At 43.1% G+C, this 15059-nt stretch overlaps 1 protein-coding gene and 1 pseudogene across 5 annotated transcripts in view; one reads left to right on the top strand and one right to left on the bottom strand.

The window, feature by feature from the left end:
• The window catches only part of LOC100585076, a 1278821-nt pseudogene that overhangs the window by 499002 nt on the left and 764760 nt on the right, over positions 1-15059 (bottom strand). The window lies entirely within an intron of this gene.
• The window catches only part of BCL9 (BCL9 transcription coactivator), an 84980-nt gene that overhangs the window by 52230 nt on the left and 17691 nt on the right, over positions 1-15059 (top strand). For 3 of the 4 annotated variants that reach the window (XM_030824716.1, XM_030824717.1, XM_003273218.3), the window contains exons 2-3: positions 11239-11373; positions 13247-13329. The gene's annotated coding sequence lies outside the window, so the exon portion shown is untranslated. Of the gene's footprint in view, positions 1-6625; positions 6816-11238; positions 11374-13246; positions 13330-15059 lie in introns of those variants that run through there. The other variant, XM_030824714.1, reaches the window with a different exon arrangement.

Consider the following 15059-nt stretch of genomic DNA (forward strand, 5'->3'; position numbering starts at 1 on the left):
AGATATCTCTCTTCTGTATGCCCAAAACATTTGGTATTTATTCATATTATGCCACTTATTATAAGTGATTATAAGTGTTTGCTTGTTAATATTTTTAACAAGCTAGATCCCAGATCCCAACATCAGGGGAGTTAAGTTATACTTTTTTGAATCTTCAGTACTTTGCACAAGACCTAGCACAAGGTAGGCACTTAGTAAACTCTTTTTTTCTTATTAATGAATGAACCCTTCATACAAATCTGATTATACTTTGAAAACAGAATTGAATGTTGGATTCATTTTTTGTATCCCCCAAGCCCTGTACTTAGTAGTTGCTCAATAAATATTGCAATGAATAAATAATTGAAAAACAAAAGAGATGTGAGATTCTGCTCTTGGGATATGGGGGAAGACTGGGACCTAGAGTAAAAGTTTGCCTATCTAGGCTATATTTTTAAATTGATTATAAAAACATCTACCACTAAAATAGATGAAAAAGAAAACATTGTTTTTGACCAAAATTACTTGGCTACAAAAATACAGTTTAATATCTAAACCCAGGTCCATATGACTCTAAAACCAATATTGTTTCTGTTATACAATATTGTTGAGATCTTAAGGTAGATAGAGGGCCCTCATTGGGCTCAGCAGAACCAGTAGGGCTTAAATAATTAGAAAGGAATAGACACTGCATGAATTATGTAAAAAATGGTGGTATATGTAAACCACTTTTTAAGGAAAGATCTATCTGGCAAGAGTATGTAGAATTGACTGATGAGGTGAGAGGCTGGAGGCAGGAATATCTATTGCAACGGTCCCATCTTGGAAACAGAAAACAAATTGATTTAAGGAGGAATTTGTGGACACTGGCGATGAGAGGAGACAAAGACAGAAGATGCTGAGTCAGGATTACCACAAAGTTTTAAGCCTAAGTGAAAGATATAGGGAATTCAGAAGTGAGACTTAATCTTGACAGATGGTGAGTTTGCTTTTTGATATGTTAAGTCACTTTAGATGAGCAAGCTGAGTAGATAGAAATGCAGGATTAAGTTCAAGAGAGGCCTGAGCTAGACTTGTAGATGTGCTCGTCATAGCTAAAGTTCTTTAAACTTCAAAGAGATGATAGCTAAAGTTAGGAGAGTGAAATGACTTAGGGAAAATTGGACACAGACAAGATCAAGAACAAATGACTTTAAAGAACAACAATTAGGAGACAATGAGAAGAATTTCAATCAATAAAGAAGGCAAAACCGTATCATCACATCTTGGAATTAACAACTAAAAAGAGATTCAGGGAGGAAAGGATATTCATTACATGAATTTGGCAATTAGGTTTGGCCATATTGGACAGAGCATTTTGGTAGAATGGTTGGGTTGATTACAGAGGAGGAAACACAATTGTTGTGGCAGAGAATGTAGGTTGCCCTTTGGATAAATTGGGAATAAAAAGAAAGGGGAAAAAAGGGTACTACTGTAAGAAAAATGTTACTGAAGATTCTAAAGCAAAGAGTAAGAAGCCAACGGATGGGAGAAGAGTGAGCAGGGTCCTTCAGAGGTGAGATGAGATGACAAGGTTGGTCTTGCAGTGTAGAAGTAGTGTGGATAGAATTTGGAATAATTGCGGTGGAAAATGATAGAGGCAACAATGAGGATATATAAAACGATTACAAAGTGGTAAGTAAAGAAATTCAGCATCGTCACCTTAATTTTGGTTGGAATCCATTTTATTGGCTTCATGTTTTTTCTAGCAAGGTCTGGTTGACCAGATGTGGAAACAAGGAAGTGAAGGTACATCTTAGCATTAGAAATTTCCATGGCCAGAATGATGGATGGTCAAGGATTCCATGGAGACAAAGTGGCCAGTGAGTGCAACCTGAATGCAAACCATAAAGGTGAAATCAAGGCTGAAATAGTTGGGTAGTAATTCTAGAGAAACTGGGAAGAGATTGATTGGTGTGAGCTGGGAAGAGTCCAGTAACACAGGCTGAAATCAGGAAAAACAAAATAGGTCATCTGGAGGACAAAATTCCTAGGGAAATGTCTAGGAGAATGAAACAAAATGAAGTAGTAGGAACATCCAGAATTATTGTTGGGAAAGCAGTTATGAATAAGAAATGAGTCTGGGTTCACTGGTTTATGCCTATAATACTAACCCTTTGGTAGGCCAAGGCAGGAGGATTGCTTGAGGCTAGGAATTTGAGAACAGCCTGGGCAACATGGTGAGACAATCTCTACAAAAAATAAATAAATAAATAAATAATAAATTAGTGGAAATTGAGGAAGAAAAGGGAAGTGGGATTCTAAGAATGGATGTGAAGAACTGGTATGAAGATCAAGAGATGTGGAGAGAAATGGTTAAAGCATGTGGAACACGTAGATTGTCCCTTGGTAAGGCATGATGGACAACGGTTAAAGTGGAAAAGTGGGGAAGGATCAGGATCATTATGTCAATCATTTAGGGCTCAGGAAATGAGAATGTCACAAAACTTGAATTTTAGAAGGTAGAGTAATGAGAGTAGGAGGCACAACCATACAGGTTTGAGCATGAAAACAAAGGGGGAGCATTGGTGGTGCCTTCTTATGGGATCTGAGTGTCACTTAAAAGCTTCGTAAGAACAGTGACTCTGATTCTCAAGTTGTGAAGAGCAGGTATGTGGTGACACAGAACAAGACTCAAGCTCTCATCGAATGCCAAGGGCCTCAGGTGAAGCTGCAGGAGGAAAGGAGGTGGGAAAATTGATTTCCACCTAACGAAGGAGACAATTAGTTTTAAATTTTCCAGCCAGGGATGAAGCTCTGGGACTCCCCCATTGACTTCAATAGACTGGTGAAAGGTAGGATAAAGAGATTTGTTTCTTTTGCCTAGGAAACCTAAAAAAGAAATAATTTCCTGGCCATGTTATTACAGCATTGGGGCATAGCACTATGAAAGTAAAGAGATTAGATTGACTTTCTTTTTTTTTTTTTTTGACTCGCTCTGTCGCCCAGGCTGGAGTGCAGTGGAGCGATCTCGGCTCACTGCAAGCTCCGCCTCCCGGGTTCACGCCATTCTCCTGCCTCAGCCTCCCGAGTAGCTGGGACTACAGGCGCCGGCCACCACACCCTGCTAATTTTTTTGTATTTTTAGTAGAGACGGGGTTTCACCATGTTAGCCAGGATGGCCTCAATCTCCTGACCTCGTGATCCACCCGCCTCGGCCTCCCAGAATGCTAGGATCACAAGCGTGAGCCACTGTGCCCGGCTGAGATTAGACTGACTTTCTAATGGTTAGATGCTATTCCATTCTAATCCATCATTTTCAATCATTAATGACTCTCTTGGTAGTATTCTTTTGAAGCTGAAATTCACCAGTTTTGGTGAACAATGAGGTAGGTGAATTGGTAATAAATATTAATAGTACAAGCAGCAGGAGCCAATGGACAAGCTGAGGGCTTTGACCAAGGCAAGAATTTGTTAAGCCCTCTTATAACCCTGATACTAGCTGGCTGAGTGGGCTCAACCTTTCTTAGTTTTGGTTTCATCATTTCTAAGGAAGACTTTCACATTCTCTCCTACAATAATAAATATTGTTAGGAATGAACAATCATTGGAATTTAGAATACTGCTGTGGAGTCTTGGACTCAAATTCTAGTCCCTAAAACTGAGCATAATCTTGGCAAATCATTGAACTTCTATGCCTTAGCATTCTGTAAGACAGAATGGAATTCCTTCCAACCCTAAAATTTAGGTGTAAGTTTATCAAGAACGGAGGAAACAAAAGCACTTGTTGCCTCAACTTGAAAGTGGAGTTTACAGGTGGAAAAACTGGAGGCAAACCTAAAATAAATGCTATGATTAGCTAAAGAACTAAGAAGTCAAACTTACATCATCTATGTTTGCAACACAGTGAGTGCTCATCATTATGAGAAGCAAATTTCAGTAAGTGAGAAAATCAAAACCAAGTCTCTTTAGCATCAAAATCCTTTATTTTTAGCAATTTTACCATTTGGGTAAAAAAATGATTTCTTATCTTAAAATTTCTAGAGTAGCAGTAACAGTTTGAAGCTTTTATTCATAGATGCTTTTAAAAAAGCATTTCATTATCCATTAATGTTTATGTATATACAGTGTGTTAAATCCTTATACACCAAAATAGAATTCTTTCTCAAGTGAGATGAAAATGCATACAAGGTAGAAAACTCAGAGGGCAAAAATTCTAGTAAAATAAACTATTTAATAGAATAAATCCTAGTTTAAAACACATTTCTATCCTATGTGCAATGTAGCTAAATTACCATTTCTACGGAACCTCTAACCTTTAGATTTCATGACTTTTTAGCATGCTTAAATTCTCAATATTATTATTCTTTTACCCTAGTGTCGTATGTTTAATATTCATTTGCATTTTTCTTCTGATTCAATAATTTTGAACTTTGACACAAATGGCTGCATGAGGGCTTAACGCTTAGTAAAATGGCTAAGACTTTCTTTTAACATGTGTGTTATTGTTATGAGTTTGTTTTGAGCTTGCTGAGCAGAGGTGATCTGGTCTGGGATTCCCCCCAGGCCAGAGCTTATTTTGGCAGTGGTTTTTCTCTTATAGATAAGTTCTGTGAGTTCCTTCTTTCCACCTACATTAGCAATCCCAAATGTTTCTCGCATATTCCTGATTTGGTTGTCTTTTCTAATACCGTAAGAAAAGTCCGTAAGTCCATACCTGACTTTTTCCTCCTGCCTTCTTTTACAGGGGTTCTTAGCTATGTTACATCAAATATTCTATGCCCCAAACTTGACAAAAGGCATTTTAATTATTTTCTATTTGGAATTCTTCAACTGATCTTGATATTGTTTATACCAACTATTGCCTTTCTTCTTTAATTTATATCCTCAGTCATGACAGAAGACAAAGAGAAAATACCTTGCCACAGTTTTTCATAGCATCTAAGCAGGGGAGGCCGGTATGGTAACTTACGTTGATCAGTTAAAGAGTTTTAAATGATTTCGAAAGCAGATCAGCTTTATCATTTAAGGCTCTCTTGACCATCCTTTACAACTAGCACCATTCCTTAAAAGGTTGCCCAAGGAAGGTTTCCTTTAGGAAGGGAAACTGACACAGGAATAAGTACCCTGGTTAAAACCATGGGTGATAGAAGCAAGAGCAGAAGATTTATCTCGTCCTCCTGGCCATATTACCTCCATCTGTCTCCAGGGAGAACACGCAGTACACTCTAACATGGGCAGTCTTCACCTAACGGATTCAGAAGAGCTGCGGGGTCAGTGCACACAGTTGCCGAAGCAGCTAACTTAGATCAAGACCCCACGAGGCATAAGCACAGAGGTGTAACAACAGTGTATTTTGGGGAGGGTGCAGAGGAGACAGATCTATAATAACGGTTGTTCACCGCAGCAACCGGGGCCACACAGATGGAGCAGAATAGCCCGAATCTGAGCTTTGATTCAGCAACATGCTCTAACCATGATGCCGTCATTTTTTCCTTCTGAGAAAAAGTGTAATCTAATGGGCTACCCTCTCACAACAGCGCCGGGATCCTCAGGTTTTGAGCCCTTCAGAGCAGAGGTCTTCCGAAAAATTAGGGGAGCTACCCCGGCTGTGAAGCGACGTGAGGTCCTGGACAGAGGTTCCCTCTGTGGGCACCAGGCAGCGATGCCTGAGCCAGGCTGGGCTGGGCCGGATGTGAAAGGAGACCCTGCCCTCCGGCGCATCAGCGGGACTCCTGCACTTCGCAGAGGGCGGAGGAGAGCGCAGTCCCGGGCGGGGGCTGCTCCCCCGCGAGGGGAGAAAGCCGGCCATGGCCCAGGCGGTGCAGATTCAAGGGTGGAGAGAAGGGACCGGAAGGCAGGGTGGAACTGCGTCCCGAAGGTGTGAGGAGGTGGCCTTGATGGTTGAGGGCTAGGCCGGGACCTGGGCAGCAGCGAAGAGTGAGGGAAAGACCGGCTCTTCAATTCGTTTCTGTCAAAAGATGGCCAAATTCCACGCTGCCCTTCTCCCTCCGCGCCTTTCCTGGCCCCCCTCGGTTGCTCCCAAGGCTGCGCGAGGCGGCGGGAAGGTCCGGGAGAGTGCGCGCGTGGGGAGGAGGGGACGGGAAGAGGAGATCCTCCCGTGCCGAACCTCCCGCCCCGCCGGCCCCTCGGGAGGCTCTGGAGTTGGGGACTAGAGCTCTGCCGCTTTAAGCTGGGGAGTGGGCGTCCCCTCTGGCCGGGTGACGGTCCGGGGCGGGCCCTGACGGGCGTGCCTATGCAAACCAGGAGGTGGTGCCGGCGGTGGGCGGGCCCGTAGTAAAATACCGGGGGCTGGCCGGCAGGAGGTGCGGCTGCCTGGTGGGCGGGGCCCTGCGGGAAGGTGGGGGCGGGAGGAGGCCGCGGCGGGTTGGTACCATCGCGCGCGTCCGGGGAGGGGGACGAGCGACTTTCCCTGGAGGGGCGGGCCCTTCCCGGTGGCGGGGCCGGACGCTGAGGCGGGGCGGGGCGGGGCGGTCCCGGTTCCCCGCGGGCGGGACGTCGGGCCGGGGGGAGGGGGGCATCCTCCGCTCGCGTCCGAGGCGGGGCCGGCTGTACCTTTCGTGGCGCGGTGCGGCGGGGGAGGGCCGAAGGGAGGGAAGGGGCGGGACCGGGAGGGGGGAGCCGGAAAGGGGGAGGCGCCGGCGGACAATGGAGCCTATGTGTGCTTGCCGGAGTGGGACGGCGCCGCCGCCGCCGCTGCCGCCGCCGGGGGGAGACGCTGCGCCGCCGCTGCCGCTGGCCCCGGCCCCGGCCCCCCGGGGCTGAGAGCGGCCCTGGACCCAAGCCTCTTCCCCTGCTCCACACCTCCTCTCCCCTCCCCCACTCTTGCCTCCGGGGTAAGTGGCACCTGGGGAAGGGGGAGGGGAAGGACCGGAGCCGGGGGTAGTGGGGGCCAGGTCCGCGTCCTCGTGTTTTGAGCCGGTTTGGGGGCAGGGGTAGCCACAGCTGCGAAGAGCGGGGTGGAAGGGGGCAGAAAAGGGGCGGGGGCCAGGGTTGCGGATTTAGTGAGGCGAGTCTGGAGGAACCTGTGGGGGGAGGTGGGGGTGCCTCACGGGCGGTGGGGAGAGAGGGCATCTCTTCTTTTTTTCAGAGGTTGTGTCCCAAGCAGTGCTTGGAGAGGTTAAACCAGGAGAGTGAGGACAGTCCCAGGGTCCTGGGATGCAGGGGTGTTGGAGGGGCGAGATGGAGAGCTAAATAAGGGAATTGGGATTGAGTTTGATGGGGTCTGTAAGACCCCTGAGATGGACAGAGGTAAAGGGGACTTTGCAGGCCAGTGACTTGTTGAAGGGTAGGGGGAGGTGGAAGCTAGGAAGAATGTATGAGTAGTTAAGGGCCCAAGCAGGTGAGTTGGTGATGTCTAGGTGACTGAGTCATTGTGGGGGTCTTGGGACACACCAGTGATTTCCAAAGTGGAGCCCTAGTCACTGGCCTTTGAAAGTTGCAAAGACTATTAAGATGTCACTGACTGGTGTTGGGTGAGCCTGGTAAAATGGAGATATCCTAAGTAAAACAACAGCAGGGTTGGTTGTTATGTCCAGAGGGAAGGAGAGGGAGGGGCCAGAGGCCTGTAATAGTATTGCTGGGGGCCTTATGGGAAGGCTACCAAGCATGAAGGAGGAGGCCAGAAATCTGTCCTCCAAGAGGTCTGAAGGAGGGGAAGGAAGAATGGGTTTTTAGTGATAGGAGAGACTTAGAGCCTAGATTGGAATCCAGCCGGGGACTAATAAAGTTACTAGATAAGTTAGAGAAATGGACATAACTATTTCTTAGTGGAGAGTCTGTAAGATGGGATAGAATTGATGCAAAATTTGACTTTGATTACAGCAAACATTGGTAAATCCCTGGCAGTGATTTCAGTGGGGAAATGATTTTCTGTGTAAAGAGTTACATTTTGGTCAATGATGGGTATTGGAGTATTAGTTAGCACTTGATGTATTCAGGAATTAAATGTTCGTTTTTGGGGCAGAGATTTGGATTCGTGCACTGAGCAAAGTGATGAATTAGAACTAACAAACAGTAAGGATAAATTGTAAAATCATTGAGAGATGGGAGGAGGGGGCAAAAGGATGTTGGAGGTAAGACTCGTGGGTTTAGAACCTTTGTGGAAATTGTGCAACGTGATTGTCCTGTTTTGTGTTTTCTGCTGAATACTAGTGATTGGAAAGTTTTAGCAAGGAAGAGATGTGTGCGTGAATAGTGTGAAGGCCCTACATAAAAATTTAAGAAAGACCTCCTTATTCACTATTGAAAAACACCCAAACTATTAAAGACAGAGATGGGTTTATAAGAGGAGCTGTTAGTTAAATGGCATAAGGATGCTTTGAGCAATGAAGTTTCCATTAGTTGTTTGAGGGCTTGGATAAAAAGTGAAATTGTATTTTATTTTATTTATTTTTATTTTTATTAATTTATTTTTTGAGACAGAGTCTCGCTGTGTTGCCCAGGCTGAAGTTCAGTGGTGCAATATCGGCTCACTGCAACCTCCGCCTCCCAGGTTCAAGCTATTCTCCTGCCTCAGCCTCCCAAGTAGCTGGGATTACAGGCACGTGCCACCACGTCCAGCTAATTTTTGTACTTTTAGTAGAGATGGGGTTTCACCATGTTGGCCAGGGTGGCCTCGAGCTCCTGACTTCTGGTGATCCACCCACCTCAGCCTCCCAAAGTGGTGAGATTACAGGTGTTAGCCACCGCGCCCGGCTAGAAGAGAAATTTTTTTTTTTTTTGAGACGGAGTCGCTCTGTAGCCCAGGCTGGAGTGCAGTGGCATGATCTTGGCTCACTGCAACCTCCGCCTCCCCATCCCAGTTCGAGTAATTCTCCTGCCTTAGCCTCCACAGTAGCTGCACCACCATGCCCAGCTGATTTTTGTATTTTTAGTAGAGACAGGGTTTCACCATGTTGGCCAGGCTGGTCTGGAACTCCTGACCTCGTGATCCGCCTGCCTCTGCCTCCCAAAGTGTTGGGATTACAGGCGTGAGCCACTGCACACGGCCTAGAAGATAAATTTTAATGTAAATTTGAGAAAAATTGAGATGAGGGATGAGAGTATGAGATTTGGAAGTTTTATGACTTAGAGATTTGGAATTGAACCATTAAAACATTTTGTTAATTACCATGTTGAATATAAGATGATAATGGTTTCAAAAGAGATGGTAGATAGACAGGGAGGTCATTGGCTAAAAGGTAAAAGAACAATTTCCATAGAGTTCTCTTTGTATAAGGCAAGTGTATGTCACTTGCTTCCTCAGAAGTGTCTGCTCCTGTGAATAAAAGAAAATGCTCTCTTGTTTGTTGGGGGGAAAAGAATACAGATGTTTCACAAGCATTATAATAAACTAAATATTTGTTCATGGTGACTTGGTACAGTAGTTAGAGCCTTGGATGTAGAATCAGGAAGTTCATTCTCCCATTGACTTATGTGTGACTTTGAACAAATCCCTTATATTTCTCCAGTTCTCCCATCTACAAAGTAGTAAAACCACCTGCCCTAACCACTCATAATGGCGTTTCTGCCTAACAGGTTAATGCCTAACTGCAAAGTGCTCTGAACATCTCTTAGAATGAGAGATTAAGTAGCCCAACTCTTCCAATTTCTGTAAAACTACAGTCTCACTAACAGACCAAATTCAGCTTTGGTAATGTGCTTGATCAAGGAACAAAAAGGAGTATCTTGTACATCTGTCTTGTTCTGTTGTTTGGGTTTTTGTTTTATATTAGTTTTGAAAGGTAATGCCTCTCTCCCTATAGTGGCAAGACAGTAATAGTGATGACAATTCTAGAAATGTAAGCAAAGGTCCCCATGGAGATGGAAGATAGATGCTGTTGAGTGCTAACCTGGGCTACGCCAACCCCAAATGTCTGAGGCCTTGGATATGTTTCCTGGCTTCCTGGCAGCTTAATTTTCTTCAGCTATGAAATAGTGTTGGTGGAATAACTTCTCTGTCTGCCTTGGTGAAGATTACTTGCTCTAGATCAAGGTTTTTTGTTTGCTTTGGTTTTCTTAAATTGAGACAGAGTCTTGCTCTGTCGCCCAGGCTGGAGTGCAGTGGTGCAATCTCAGCTTACTGCAACCTCTGCCTCCTGGGTTCAAGCAATTCCCCTGCCTCAGCCTCCCAGGTAGCTGGGATTACAGGTACACGCTACCACGCCCGGCTAATTTTTATAATTTTTTTTTTTTTAGTGGAGATGGGGTTTTCACTGTGTTGGCCAGGCTGGTCTCGAACTCCTGACCTTGTGATCCGCCTGCCTCGGCCTCCCAAAGTGTTGGGATTACAGGCTTGAGCCACCGTGCCTGGCCAGATCAGCGTTCTTAACCTTATAATGTCCCATGTGCTCCTTTGGCAATCTAGTGAAACAGAGGACCCCCTTCTGAGAATGTTTTTTAAATGCACAAAATAAAATACATTGAATTATAAATGAAATGGAAACAGTCATCAAAATATTAATTGTAACAGTATGTTTCTTTATAACACATTAATAAAATATAGCTGCAGGTCTAATGAGACTGTAATTTTTGAAGTAGTGTATATATTATGCCAAGATACCTGCAACAACTATGTGACATGAAAATGTCTTGTGGTTTCTGTTGGTGACAAGGTCACAGAATTGCTAATAATATTAGGGATGGTTACTTCCATTCACCATTGAACGCCACGCAAATTTTTACTTAGAGGTTGGTCAAAATGAATATCTGAGCTTTCCCCAGGAGGTTCACAAACATTTCCCCTCCCCCCAGTCTATCCGCAGACCTTTTGGGAGTCCGTGGGATCCCAAGTTAAGAACTCTTACCCTAGACCAACTGATTTTTGAAAGTTATATTATCTCATGGCCACTTGCATTTTAGGCTTTGCAGTATTTTTTAGCATCTCCACCATGCTAAGAACAGGAGCATAGAGAAAACATGAAACAAAAGTCCATTTCACAACCTGTGATGACTGTTTTTGATTGTGGAAAATGTTAAAAACAATGATTAAAATGAGGCTTTTGTATCTGGTGGCTTTTGCTTTTCTAAACTCCCAGTCATCCATTAGCATGGTTAGGCCTCAGTGGGATGGATTTGGGCTGCAGTGACCCTATCTTGGACTTCTTGTATTTTGAGTTTTAGTGGTTTTGCCTTCCTTCTTCCTTTTTGACCTAATTGTTTTCTTACTGTTTCTTCTTCCAAAGATTGCTTTGGCTGCAGAGCATTGGGGAATGGGTGGTTTTCCTTGGAATCAGCATGAATTGGGATATGAACTTTTCCTTTTCCTTATCCCTATAGGACTGAATGTGGGCCCAGTTGGTGTCATTCTGCTTTGACCTAAACATTCCCATCTGATTGGGTGGCAGAGATCATTTCTGGAAAGTTCTTCCGTGTCCCGATGTAGAAGAAATAGCAAATTGGACATATTGAAAGGTAAAGAACATCCTGATAAGTCAGTTCCTTTTGTGATTCAATCCGAATATGTTGGATTTTTGTTTCTGTTTCTGTAGGGCCTCTTGTAAGTTAAAACTACGTGTATTCATTATTCTAAGAATTCTCAAGGCAAAAGTCATCAAACTAAATGCACGTCAAAAATATAAGAGCAGTTACCTTACACCTTTCTGTGAGCAGGGACTTGTGCAATAACTCATTTCATAGGGCCAAGGATAAAGGCAAGTGGTGAGAAGTTAAACAGGTATTTATAATGTCATCGTTGGTTTGTGTGAATGCAAGGTAAAGGTAGCAATACACAAGCCCCAAGCTCATTATAATACATGGATCAAACAGCACTGATTGAGTTTCTACCAGGTATCAGGTGCTGAGAGGAGGAATGACAGTGCCCTCAGAGAGTTCTGTGTCTACACATACAGTTTTGTGTTATAATAGTTTGTGATTATAATGCCGGGGGCCATGGAGGACATACAGAGGAGAGTTGGTAATCAAGGAGAATTTCACAGAGAAGGGACATCTGTGCTGAAATAATATTTTGGGTAGCCATTATTCCAGATGGTGATAGTTGAAATTCATTTTGAATGCTTAAATTTTGTCAGTAATCTTTAGCTTGATATAAAATTTTATTTACTTAAAGTTAGCTATTAAAAGGTGACAGAGGTATTTTTACCCCACGAGTACTAAAATGTACATTAATATTTTGCTTGGACCAAGGTTTTCTCTACATGCCCATTGCATAGTTTACTTTTCTCCACGTGTTGGGGAAAGATTGGTTTTTCCTATCGTATACTTTTTCTGAGAGGAAGCCTTTTAGTAATCGGTATGCCAGAAGTTAAGAATGAGCTAGGAATGGAATCCCTGAGGCCTTTTAGTTCCACATTCTAAGTTTGATACTATGCCTTTTATGGAGTAGTGGTCATAGCATAGAAATGAAATTTGTTAAACATGACATCGTTCTAATAAACTGGACTTCTTAGAGCAGGGAAATGGGAAAGCATCATTGGAAGAGTTGAAACTGGAATCATAGAGGTGATTCTGAGCTTGGTTAGATTAATTTGTGAATTTAACAACTTGATGGCATGCCTCTCTAGGAATCCTTCTAAAGATTCCTAAATAATTTAGCCCTAAGACAGTCTGCAACTTGCTTCTCCCGTGCCATTTCAAAACTATAAATTCTGGGCAAAGAGGGAGGCTCAGTGCCGTTATTCTAGTTTACAAGTCAATGGTGGAAATTGTTCTGCTTGGCCAGTACTTAGTGTTTTATTGACTTAGCCAGCTCAATTCAGTACCGCACTTTGCACACAGTAGGCACTGAATAAAAGGAAGTCATTTGGCCACGTTATTCAGCTCTTAAGTTCCCCAAAAGTATATGAAAATAAATGTTCTTGCTGGATGTAGTTACGGTTGAGAGTAGGGAGAACTGTGAATGATCTTCACTTTGTAAATTCAGAGACATATCTGGAATTTTGTCTCTTCTCACCTTTACAGTCAGCTTTTCAAATACTAATAAGGAATGAGAAGAAGTAAAATTATGAGGGGTTTCTTTCTACTAAATTCCCAGAATTCTAAAAAGTAGAAAACTTGATTTGCAGTTTATATTTCTCCAGCCTCTGAAAATAAAATGTGCAGTTGGGAAGGAGAAAAAGCCACAAGAACCTTGAACTGGCTACAGATCAGATATAATCCTTTAAAAATTGGGAATCGATTCTATTTGTGTGGGGGATGACGGCTTCCTCTTAAACTGATATTCTGGAATAAATAAGAAACCTGTTTTTCTCTTAAGATATTCATTGACAAATTGATGTTGTTGATTTTTTAAAAAATCTGCTTAGGACCTCTTTTTTTCCTCTTCTAGACGAGGGTCATCTTTGAGAAGGGGGTTCCTGGACTCCTCACTTCCAGGATGAGCACTGCAGTGTCGTGACCCTTGCGGTTTTGGTGAGTACACTGATGGCTGATAGCACTGGAGCACATGCCTGGCTTAGAAGAACGAGCTTAGGGAAAAGCTTCAGCTTTTATTTAATGATTTTTTTTTTCTTTACATCACCCAACCCTCCCCTTGCCACCCCCACCCAGCCCCTGCCCTTGGTCACCACCATTTTACTGTCTGCTTCTACTACCAACTTTTTTAGATTCCACGTATAAGTGAGATCATGTGGGATTTGTCTTTCTGCGCCTGGCTCATTTCACTTAACATACTGTCTCCAAGTTTATCTACATTGTTGCAGATGACAGGATTTCCTCCTTTTTAAAGGCGGAATAGTATTGAATAGTATTGCATTGTGTGTATATACCACATTTTCTTTATCCATTCCTCTGTTGATGGATACTTAGTTGATTCCCTGTCTTAGTTACTGTAAATAATGCTGCAGTGAACATGGGAGGGCAAATATCACTTCCACATACTGATTTCATTTCCTTTGATTAACAACAAAAATTTTTTAAAGCAAATACTATGTGCTAGGCACTATAGTAATTGCTGGGTGTACAGAGATGGATAAGTCAGTTGTGGTCCCTACCTTCATGGAGCTTATGGTCTAGTAGGAGAGATGAATGTTACACAGATGATCACATAAATTGCATATGTAATTACAAAGCATGAAAAATGTTGAAAAACCCTAGATGCTTTAAAAAGAATGTAATAGAAAATTTTATGTAGATTGATGGCATTAAGGGATTCTTCACCTCTGAAAAAGAAACACTTAAGCCAAAACTTCATTCATTCAACAAAACTATTCAAACTTGATATGGGAAAGTTGAAGTTCAGGGAGAGAGGTGTCAAGAATTACTTCCAAATTTCTGGCACGAGCAACTGGGTGGATAAAGGAGCCATTTATTAAGATATGGAAAACTGAAGGAAAAAGGTTTTAGGAGGAAGGCTATATACAGAATTGAAGAATTCATGTTTGATCCTGTTAAGTTTGAGACATCCAGGGAGATGTCAAGCAGATAGATGTGTATACAGATCTGCTGGACTGGACCTGCAAATTTGGGAGTTGTTGGCATGGAGAGAACTTGCAGCATGAGAAGAGAAGATGACTCAGAGTAGAGTCCAGAGGAACTCTAAAGTTGAGAGATCAGGTGAAAAAAGGGGCCTGCAAAGGAAGCAGATGAAGAAGGCCTGGAGAGGTGGGAGGAAAGCTAGGAAAATGAGGTGTTATGGAAACCAGGAAAGGAGTTACAAGAACGAAGTGAGCAACTGGCAGAATCTAAGAGATGGAGTAAGATGAGATTAGCAAAGTGGCCAGTGGTGACCTTAACAAAAATAGCGGTCATTATGATCTGGGGGTGGAAGTTGGTTTAAAATGATTAAAGGATGAATGGCAAGTGAGGAAGTGAACACTGTGACTCGTCAACTCTGTGGAGAAATTTGGCTCTAAGGGATAATAGAATGCTAGACCTGGGTTTTGTTTTGCTTTTCATTTTTTTTAGCATTGAAAGATTCTACAGCCTGTCTGAATGCTGATTGGAAAGGTCCAACCGACAGAGGGGATGGCCAGAGGGGAGAATGAGAGCTCTCAGAAGGCTGGAAGGGACAGGCCTAGTCCACCTGTGGCTGGATTGACTTTTGGGAGAAAGTGGGCTATTTTTTGTTTCAGTAATAGAAAAGAAAGAGGAGATAGATATTGATGAAAATTGGTTTGTGTATTTAGCAGTAAGAACTTTCT

Source organism: Nomascus leucogenys, chromosome 12 (genome assembly GCF_006542625.1).
Source record: "Nomascus leucogenys isolate Asia chromosome 12, Asia_NLE_v1, whole genome shotgun sequence".
NCBI classification, from domain to species: domain Eukaryota; kingdom Metazoa; phylum Chordata; class Mammalia; order Primates; family Hylobatidae; genus Nomascus; species Nomascus leucogenys.